At 38.5% G+C, this 10,310-nt stretch overlaps 1 long non-coding RNA gene across 1 annotated transcript; it reads left to right on the forward strand.

The window, feature by feature from the left end:
* The first annotated feature begins 259 nt into the window (after positions 1–259).
* LOC131925331 (uncharacterized) lies at positions 260–8,496 on the forward strand. Its single transcript, XR_009383221.1, has 3 exons — positions 260–346; positions 7,832–7,926; positions 8,432–8,496. It is a non-coding gene; the product is annotated as an uncharacterized LOC131925331 (long non-coding RNA).
* The last annotated feature ends 1,814 nt before the right edge of the window (positions 8,497–10,310 follow it).

The raw sequence follows: 10,310 nt of genomic DNA on the forward strand, positions 1-10,310 counted from the left end.
GGAGATGTCTCTTGCTTGGAGGAAGAAAAATTATTTAAGTCCATATCTTTTACTTGTAATTCAGTACTGAGCAAAGACTTATGACCCCTAACAGTAGGCCAATCTATACAGGTTGAACTCTGAGAACTGTTGCAGGCAAGACATCTGACTGCAGCATCTACCCCTTAGTGGGCTTAGTGAGGGCAATCTTCACTGCCTGGACAACAGGTCATGAAAGCAAGCATGAGGCTTCCATTGTTACCTCATAGCCAAGTGCATCCTCAACAAGAGCTATCACCCATCACCAGCTAAAGACATCACACATACTCCAGAGCTTCCAGAGTCTCCAGACTAGCCCATGACTAAGGTAGAGACCTATGTCTCAGTGGAAGAGAGTCATCTTTGACTGAGATCATTTCCATCTTTGCAGTAGACCTGGCCATATCTTCCCTCCTTCTGAAATTAGGCGGGCCTCTTAAAAGTAAACTGTGTTTGTTCAAAAGAATCTTAAAATGGCTTCTTCTTAAAGGAATGAAGTTGTTGAAAACTCAAAATAAAGGCATCCATCTAACTAAAATTGTAAAATATTAAAAGGGCTTAAATGACCAGTATGAGAGGTCAGATGATGGAATTACTAAGTGAGGACGAAGGGACTTCTGAAGAGCTGGAACATAAGGATGATTTGAAATAGAGGGAAAGTCCAAGGGGGACCCGGGGCATGTGTGAGTGGACATGATAAGTATATCAGAATGGAAAGGCAATATATGATGTAGGGAAATGCAAAAAACAAAAACAAAAAACAGATGATGAAGATCATCTTGTCTGTTATTGGGTGAATGTAAACATGGAAATGTGTTTTGAATGTTGCACTTTAGTTTTAGGCACCATAAGACTTTGGTCCATGACAGACAAGAAAAATAGTTATGTAGAATGGGATGGCATATGTAATGGGAATAACTGGAGGCTAAGAAGTTGCCTTGTTGCTAACAACCATCCGAGTGTAACATTATAAAGGACAGTATTAATATAGGAGCCAAAGAAGCAGAGTAGCAGGAATGAGCATATACTACAGTACCTATCTTTTCTTGCTGCTGTAAATGAAAATTATCTAACAAAGCAATTTAAGGAGAGAGGGTTTATTCTGGCTTACAGTTTTGGGGGGACAGAGTTCATCTTGAAAGGGAAGCATGCCAAAAGGAGCAGGAAGCTTGCTGATCAAATTGAATCCATAGTCAGGAAGCGGTAAAGGAAGAAGAGCTGGGCTCTAAAACCTCAGGACCATTTCCAGTGATCTACTTCCTCTAACAAGGCCTCATGTCCTAAAGATTCCTCAACCTTCTCCAACAGCACCACTGGCTGCTTGAACATGGGAGTTTGAACAGGAAATTTTCACACTCAGACCAAAACTGATGCATGTGAAATTTGGAGACTGGGTGTAGCTAAAGTTACAAAGCATTCACTTTCAATCTACTGAATTTGGTGTACAATTTTTTTTTCAAAATTGACTCAAGAATCAATACAGCAAGATGTCAGTAAAATGGATACTCAGAGAAAAGCTGGTAGGGAAAAATGAAAGCCCAGGGCTGAGCTTTGAAGGTGTCCCCTGGGAGGATGGGTCCTGGAGAGATGTTTGAAGGAAGAATACCCAAACAAGGCAGAGGTTCAAAGGCAAGAAACAAGGACCTTATATCTTTTGGCTCATCTCTGTGTCACTCTGTGAAGTTGAGTTAGGGGTAATTGAATGTGGGGGCGGGGAGCACAGGTTGGAATCGGTAATTGCAAGCCTATAGTGATATAGGCACTTTCCAGGTTTGAGAGCGAAGGCCACAGCTATACTGCAGGAGGTAGGGAGACAAGCATGGGTAATGGACACAGTGACATAGAAATCTTTTACATGATGAAGTTTGTGTAGATTTCTTAAACAAGTGGGAAAACTGGGTACAGAGGAGACCTAGACAAAAAGGCTTATGAAAGTTTCCAATATAGAGAAGTATGTTCACTGTGAAAAGTATGAGTGGTTGGTCACAACCAGCAGAAATTGAAGATACTTTAGAACCTAGAGTGCATTGTTTTATTTAGGTTAAATAGGCTTTTTTTTTAAAAAAAGTAAACAAACATAACAGCTTTCCTCTTCCCAAAAGTTTGGGGTGGGGGGAGAAGGATTTAACAAAACTTTGAAGTAGATAAAAAGATGAAACTATTTCTGTGGGTGGGGGACTCCTGAAATGGTAAGGAACTCTGGCTCTGCTGCCACGAATGTTTTCCACTAGTTGGATGAGCATCCTGCTGTGTTCCAGTCATGAATGGCTCTGGATTCTTGATTGATCCTTGAGATGCTTAATTAAGGAATGAAATCTTAACTCAATATTTAATGAATCATTTGTGAAATAGTTTGACTTTTTCTGTGAAAACAGGCTATTTTCTCATCCTATAATTCTTAGCTTTGCTTTCCCAGTATATTGCTTCAGTCTTTTCTTTAATAATACAGAAAAATACAGAAAGCTTATCATATATATATATATATGAAATTATATATATACTATTATAAGTTAAGATCATGTTGGATTCAAATGCTTCAGAAAACCTTGCAATTTTATTCTGCTCTCTTAATTTTTTCAGTTTTTTTAAAGAATTGTTTATAGACAGATTTAATAATATTCTTTAATATTAAACAAGCAAATTATTTTGCCCAAACTAAATGCACACTTGCATTTTCAGTAAGTAATAAAATAGCCTCAAATAATGAAGTAATAATGCTAATGTACACAGAGCCCGGTTTTTTTTCAACTGTCAGCTTCCCATTAAAGCACCATAATAACAAGTTAATGGATTGGAATTTGCTACCTGATACTGTCTGTGAGAACATTTAAAAATTCAAGGCAACTGGAAGGAGGGGATTTGTATTCTGTATTAGTTATTTTACACATCGCTGTGACAAAATATATCTGTAACAAAGCAACTTAAGGGAGAAAGTGTTTGGTTCAGTTCACAGCTGCGGGGTACAGTCCTCCATGCTGAGGGAAACATAGTGTCAGGAGTGTTAGGCAGCTGGTCATTTTGCATCTGCAGTTAAGAAGCAGAGGGAAATGAATGTTCACATTAAATAGTTTCTCCTTCTTTATTTGGTCCAGCCCATGGGGTGGTGCTACCAACATTAAAGATGTATCTTCTCAGTTAGCCTAATCTGGAATGGCCCTCATAGATGAAGTCAGAGATTTGTCTTCCAGGTGATTCTAGCTCTGCTCAGGTTTATGATTGGTACAAGCCATGACAATTCCATCCTTGTCTATTTGACATTCAAACATACCACTTTTAAGCCAGTATATTCCTCACTCTGTCTCCATATGTTCACAACTACTTCCATAATACAAAATGCATTAAAAATCATCCTTGATTTTAATAGTCCAACACTGTATAAACAGTAGAAGTCTCTTCTAAGATGTAAGACAATCTCTTAAGTCTGAGCTAAAAATCAAGAACAAGTTATAGGGTTTCCGAATGCAACAGTGTAGGATGAATATTCCCACTCCAAAAGGGCAGAACAGAGAAAAAGCAAGGAAAGATCAGACAAAAGCAAGAACCAAACTCAACAGGGAAAACTCGAAGTCTTTCAGATACGTGGGGGCATTGTCTATGCTCCAGAGAGCTTATGTATCCTCTCCAATCTGGCCCTGCTTTCTCTATCACACATAGCATCTCTCTTGGTCCAGCTTCCAGCTTCCTTCCATGCCTGCAGCTTTCCTTGGTGGACTTCCCGTGATTGTGGTATTGCTGACATACTAGTGTCTATATTTTAACATAGGCTTTGTCTTCCTAGCTTCATACAATGTGTTCTCTACCCACAGTGCATCTTTTCAGAGAATCTGAACCTATAGTTTAATACATAAATGGTCTAAGCAGCCTTTTGGAAGCTTTGTGTGTTTGCCTCCATGATCCCTTCATTCTTACATCTTTCCCATCTATCAGACCACAAGTCCATTGACAGTAATACCGTATTCTTCTGCCAGGTTGACATGTAGCCTGGGCTCCATTGGACCAAAGTTGCTTCTCTCTGCCCAGGTAGCTATTATGGTGCAGGTAACATCTCAGTTCAGAAAATCTCCTTTCAAATGGATTTGTTTTCTTCTAAGTTAGAAGTTTTAACTGGTGCACTCTGACTCTTAGGATAGCATTCCTATTGTCTATGGTTTTTAATTTGCTCAGACATCTTTCCTAGAAGACAAACATACATTTTTTCATTTCTCTTTGTTCTATCCCATTATAGCTATGAATAAAAACAGCAATCAGTAGCCATGCTATAGCCTGAATGTGATGTTGTCTTAATATTTCCTCTGTCAAAGAATTAGTTCACTTATTTGAAATTCAGCCTCACACAAGTTCTTAGGGCATAGCCAGAACTTAATCAGATCCTCTGCCCATATGTGCAAAAATGGATCTTAGCCTAGTTACTCATAGAGTCCTTGTTCCCCTTCAAACCCTCACAAGCCAAGCCTCTACTATCCACAATCCTCTTGCAGTCTGGTCTTCCATAGTCCTACTAGGATGGCCTGTTAGGATCTGCTTAAAACAGTCTAGGGCTTTTCTAGTTTAAAGTTCAAATCTCTTACACCTTCCTCCTGCAATCCCACTTCAAAGGCCTGCAAATGACATCATCCGTTTATCACGGACCTAGTCCCACATCTTAGGTCAGGTTTCTGTATTAATTACTTTTCTCCTTGCTGCACAAGAATGCCTGAAAAGAGCAATCTCCAGGATGAAGAGTTTATTTCAACCTGTATTTCAGGGGATATAGTCCATCATGTTGAGAAGATGTTGTTGTGGGAGCTGAAGCTCTTCCTGACACCTGGTCAGAGAGCAAAGAGATATGAATTCCGGTGCTCAGCTAGCTTTTAACTTTTAATATAATTCTAAACCCCTGGGGTGGTGAGTCCTCACAACTTTAGTTGACCTAACATGGAAGATCCCTTGCAGAGTTTTACCTTGAAGACATTTCTAGATCCTGTCAACTTATCAAACAATATCAGCCATCACAGGGGATAGAGCTTAAATAGCCAGAGCAGCTGTTTCAATGTGAAAATCTGGTTGTTTGAGACACATTTTATGAAGTTTTACAATTGAGTCATCTCCTAGGTCCCTTTGCTGGGACCATAATGCTTCTACCACATTGAGAGGCAAGTTATGTGAAGTGTTTGCTCTCAGCTTTGGGTAGAAGAGGTACAAATTACAAGCTTTTTATCTGAAAAATCTTAAACTAGAATATAATGGTATGAATTGCTTTTTAAAAATATTTTAGTTTTGTGTCTATGGGTGTTTTACTTGGGTATATGTCTGTGCCCTATTCACATGCAGTGGCCATAGAACCCAGATAGATCCTTCGTAAATGGAGTTACAGTTGTGAGTGCCATGTGATGGTGGGAATTGATCTGGGCCCTCTGAAAAGGAATCAAGAACTTTTAACTGCCATCTCTCCAACTCCTGTTTTGTATTTCTTTTGTTATTCAAATTATAAGGGGAAAAGGAATTGGGCCTATATGGCAGTCATGTTTGTTTGAGTGTTAGAGACTGCCAATGCAAGCACTTAGGATGGGGGAGATAGACAGCGAAGCTATCCTGTCAAATATTTTCCTTTTCAGGAGCTGATTGAGTTGAATATGTGTTTAGGATAATTGGTTCTTAGAATTCAGTGAGCTGAAAAGAAGGAAAGATTATTTAATCAAGGTACTGTAGAGGCATGTGTAAAGCTGTGTTTTAAGGATGCTTGAAGCATACCTAGTGTAATCTTCCCATGTTAAGGTACTTCACTCATTGATGAGTCACTCATATTTCATTGCCTAATATCAAACAAGGTAAAAGGCAGTTTAGAGATGCTTTTGCTACCGTGTTACTTATTAATCTAGCAAGAGAAGCTCTGAAAGCAGCGGGCAGATTCTCTGGTGGTTATAAGTCAAGCAGTAAGTGAGGAAGAATGTAAGAATCAGAAAACTAGTTTAGAAAAAATGGCTTGAAAGCCAATGAATACAGAAAGATATTAAACGGTTTTGTATTTTTTCATGAAATCTTTGTTCTATATTGAGCTAAAGAATTACACATGGATTAAAAATGGCAAGTTTTTCCTCTAATGAAATGAAAGACCAAGAGTAAAAATTTGTGGGCACAGCATGGAGAGCTAACAGTATTCGCAAATCTCAAATCCAATTATCTAACAAAATTGACTTTAAAGTTATCAATGTTAAGTGTAGTCCTTATCCTCTCAAGCTTCATTTCCTTCTACTTTGGTTTTAAGAGAAATAATGATTAATATTCCTACCTGTATCCTTAATAAAATAAATCTTGTAACTTACTTAGCGTTTTCTCTGTGAGAAACCACATAGCATAGATTATTTTCTCCCTTCTATTGGCCTAGGACTGTTCATAATAAAAGCACACACTCAGATCTGCTTTATCTCTAGGACCTCAGACATCACCCATGTTTAAGATTCTCCTTTGTGTTTGCTTTCTGAGAGGTAAACTACTTTGAGGATTTGGGGGCTATATTTATCTCTATGACTCAAGAGGAGTGTGTGCAAGGGTATAGGAAAGGCTAACAGTGCAGTAAAAGTCTATGGAGACATGTTTGTTGAGGGCATGCTATTTAGTTCTTCTTACCAATCTATGGTGATTTGCTCATGAAAATAAAGGAGTCTGGAGTCGGTCTATCAAGGGGAAAAATACTGAGTGCGAGGGGAGTAAAGTTATTTAATCAAATCCACAGTCACTGAGCACAGGAAAACAGGAGATTGGATTAGTAAGTAAGACCAAACAAGGAACACACGTAGCCTGTCTTGCTTTTACACTTTGGGGGAAGAAGGAATGGAAGAGATGAAAAGAATAGAAAATACACCACGAATGCTTAATCTTAAAGTGAATATGTCATTGGCTCTGCATGGATACAACGTTTATAAGCAAAGTGAATGCTATGAAGAAGCAGTTTATTGGCAGTTGATTGCAGAAACTAAGGAGGCCTGTGGGGTATTTTTTTTTTTTTTTTTTTTTGTGATTGGTGATTGATGTAGGATAGGGAGGACCTAGTCTACTGTAGGTGGTGCCACTTTAGGGATTGTTCACAGGCAAATCTGAGAGAGGCAGTTCCACAATAGAAATCCCCTCTTCCCAGCTACACATAGTTATGTGTCAGGTTGACAAAAATTAACCAACAAATATGTACAAAATTGGCCATCTAAAAGAAAAACAATTATTTCAAATAAAAACCATCTTATAAAGTTCTCAAAATGGATTGGATGGCATGGTAATCGCCTTGGTGGTTTTGATCTGTGCTCATACAAAACTAGTAAAATACCAGAGAAAGGATTCTCTGACCCAAGGGAGATGCAGTTGAGTGGGAATCATATGGAGACAGAGGACTGGAAAGAGGCCTGTGTCTGCAGGAGGGTAGTTCTGCATGGATTGACTTAGCATTGTAAAGTGATGGTAAATCAGCCGCTCTTGTAATCTAAACACTCGATTGTAGATAAAGAAGGATGGCTTCCTTTGGAAGCTGGGGGGTGTTGATTCTGCCTCCTTCCTTTCAAACTGGGTGGCAGATTGCCTATATTTTAATTAATTTCCGTTTGTTAAGCTGTGAATACGAGTAGCCTTCTCACTAACCCTACGTTCATTGTACAGTGAAGCATGTGTTAGGCGGGTTTCCTGATACTTCCGTGGGATTAATGTGAGCCAAGTGCAGGAATCTGCTGGGGTTATTGAAGGCTGACAATGGTGGTTCCAATGTGTGTTTATAATACACATTTTCTCCCTTACGGATATTTCATTATCTTGATGCATTTGCCAATTATGAATGTCTTTGTTGTTGCAGATACAGATGTGGTATATAAAACTGACAGCGGACACGTCATTAAATTGAACACAGAAACAAACGCTACCACATTGTTATTGGAAAACTCCACTTTTGTAAGTAATGAATAATTAATTGGTGATGCATTTCAGTGCTCATCAACAACCTCTCTATTAGTCCTTAAGTATCTTTAACTCAACTCTAATACCTGTACAGCATTTCAGGTAGGGAGTTGGGGCTGGGATATCATAAGATATGGATAAATTGCTTTTCTCGCCTGTTCCATCTTCTCCTCTAACAGGTGGTTTCAGTGTTTTCTATGGCAATGCCTCGTTTCCCCAGCACATTTGTTGTAGAGGTGTCTTTTCTTGTTTAATGTTTGTTTTTTTATACTGTAGTCAGGGATAGCTGACAGTGGTTCTAGGGTTTATTACTGGGGCCTCTTTCATTGGTCTGTGTGACATTTTTTTTTATCATAACCATGCTGGTTTGGTTACAGCACTATAGGATAATTTGAGAGCAGGTACCACAATACGTCCAGCATTTTTCTTGCTGTTTAATATGCCATGCTATTGCTGATCTTTGTGCTTATATGAACATTAGGTTTGCTTTTTCTTCTAGTCTTTTGAAGAATTCATTGGAATTCCTGTGCTGATTGCATCAAATTGGTAGATTTGTTTGGGTAATGTAGTCATTTTTAAAATATTAATCTTGACTATCAATTAGTATAGGTTTAGTGTCTTTTTATTACTTTCTTTCATATTTTGAAGGTTTATTATAGCAGTCCTTCACCCCCTTAATTGAGTTACTTTATTATACATTCTACTTCTTGTTAAGTCAGTCTATTTCTCTCCCCAACCCTCCTGTGTGTGTGTGTGTGTGTGTGTGTGTGTGTTTTGTGTGTGTGTGTAGGCCAGAGATTGACATCTGTTGTCTTCTTTCTCAATTTTTTTCACATTATATTTGAGATGAGTTCCCTTAGCTGAACCTGGAGCTCACCAGTTTGCTAGCCTGGATAGCCAGCAAGCTCCAGAAATCAATCTGCTTTCTTCTAGCCCTGGAATTACAATTGTGCACTGTCACATGCAGCTTTTTACACGGATATTAGGAATCTAAATTCAGGGCCTCACATTTGCAAGGGAAACATTTTAGCAACCAAGCAATCTACCTTGTTAAATAGGTTCATCAAATCTAAGAATTTTCTGGCGTAGATATTAAAGCCTTTTAAGTATCAGATTTTGTCACCAGCAATAGGAATAGCAATAGGAATAAGAATTAAAAATTCTTCCTTATTTATTCTGATTTTATTCACTTGTGTCACTGCTATAACTGACTTTTGATCATAACATTGAGTGAGGCTGGGAAAATAGTTTTTTTTTTTCTTGATTTTAGAGGAAATGCTTTCAGTTTCCCCATTTGGCATAGGGTTAGGTATCATCTTATACATGGCCTTTTTATGTGGAAGTACATTCCTTCTACTCCTGGCTTCTTCAGGGATGTTATCATGAAACAGCTTGCCAAAACTTCGTCAAATATTCGTCTGCATGGGTTGATTGTGTGATTTCTGTCTCTGATGTGTGGCATTTCGTTTACGCATTCGCATATTGCTGAACTAATCTTGAAGCCTTAGAATGAAAGTTACTTGGTCGTGGTATATTGTTCTAGTTTTCTGTCTATCGCTGTGACAAAGCACCGTGACCTAAAGCAACTTAAGGGAGGACAGGGTTCGTTCTCCTTACAATACTAGGTCACAGTCCGTCGTTGAGGAAAGTTAAGGAAAGAGCTCAAGGAAGCACTGAAGCTCGGACTGATTGCTACTCCACACATCACTGCCCAAGGAAATCACTTCACAGTCAAAGTGAGCGAGAAAACACAGAGGGTGCTGCTTGCTGGCTAGAAGGCAGACATATGCTCAGCTAGATTTTACATACACAGTACATGACCGCCTTCCTATGGAATGGTGATGCTCAGAGTGGGCTGGAACCACCCACATATCAATTAACAATCAAGACAGTCTTTCACAGCCTGGCCCACATATTATCTTAATGTAAGTAATTTCTCAATTCAGGCTTACCATTCAGGTGTTTCTAGGTTATGAATGTTGACACTTAAAACCAACCAGGACATGTATGATCTTTGAAATGCATTTTTGAATTTGTTTTGCAGATGTTTTATTGGGAAAATTTCACCTATATTTATATGGTAAATTGGACTATATATTTTTATGTTACATCTTATCTAATTTCGTGTAATTTTCTCTTTATAGAATGAGTTTAGGGATGCTCTATCTCTTTGTGTTTTATGAAACATCTCCTCTGTGTTACCTCTTAAATCTTTGTTAAGATCCCATAGTTAACTTTCTTGTTTCATGGCTTTGCTTTGCTGCAAGGCAATTATTTATGCTTGCATCTCATTGGTTGCTATGGCTATTTTTGTAATTGTTGGTGTCTGTCTAGTTAGTTTCATTGTCATCTTGATACATCCTAGTGTCACTGTGGAA

Source organism: Peromyscus eremicus, chromosome 15 (assembly GCF_949786415.1).
Source record: "Peromyscus eremicus chromosome 15, PerEre_H2_v1, whole genome shotgun sequence".
In the NCBI taxonomy this organism is placed as follows: Eukaryota; Metazoa; Chordata; class Mammalia; order Rodentia; family Cricetidae; genus Peromyscus; species Peromyscus eremicus.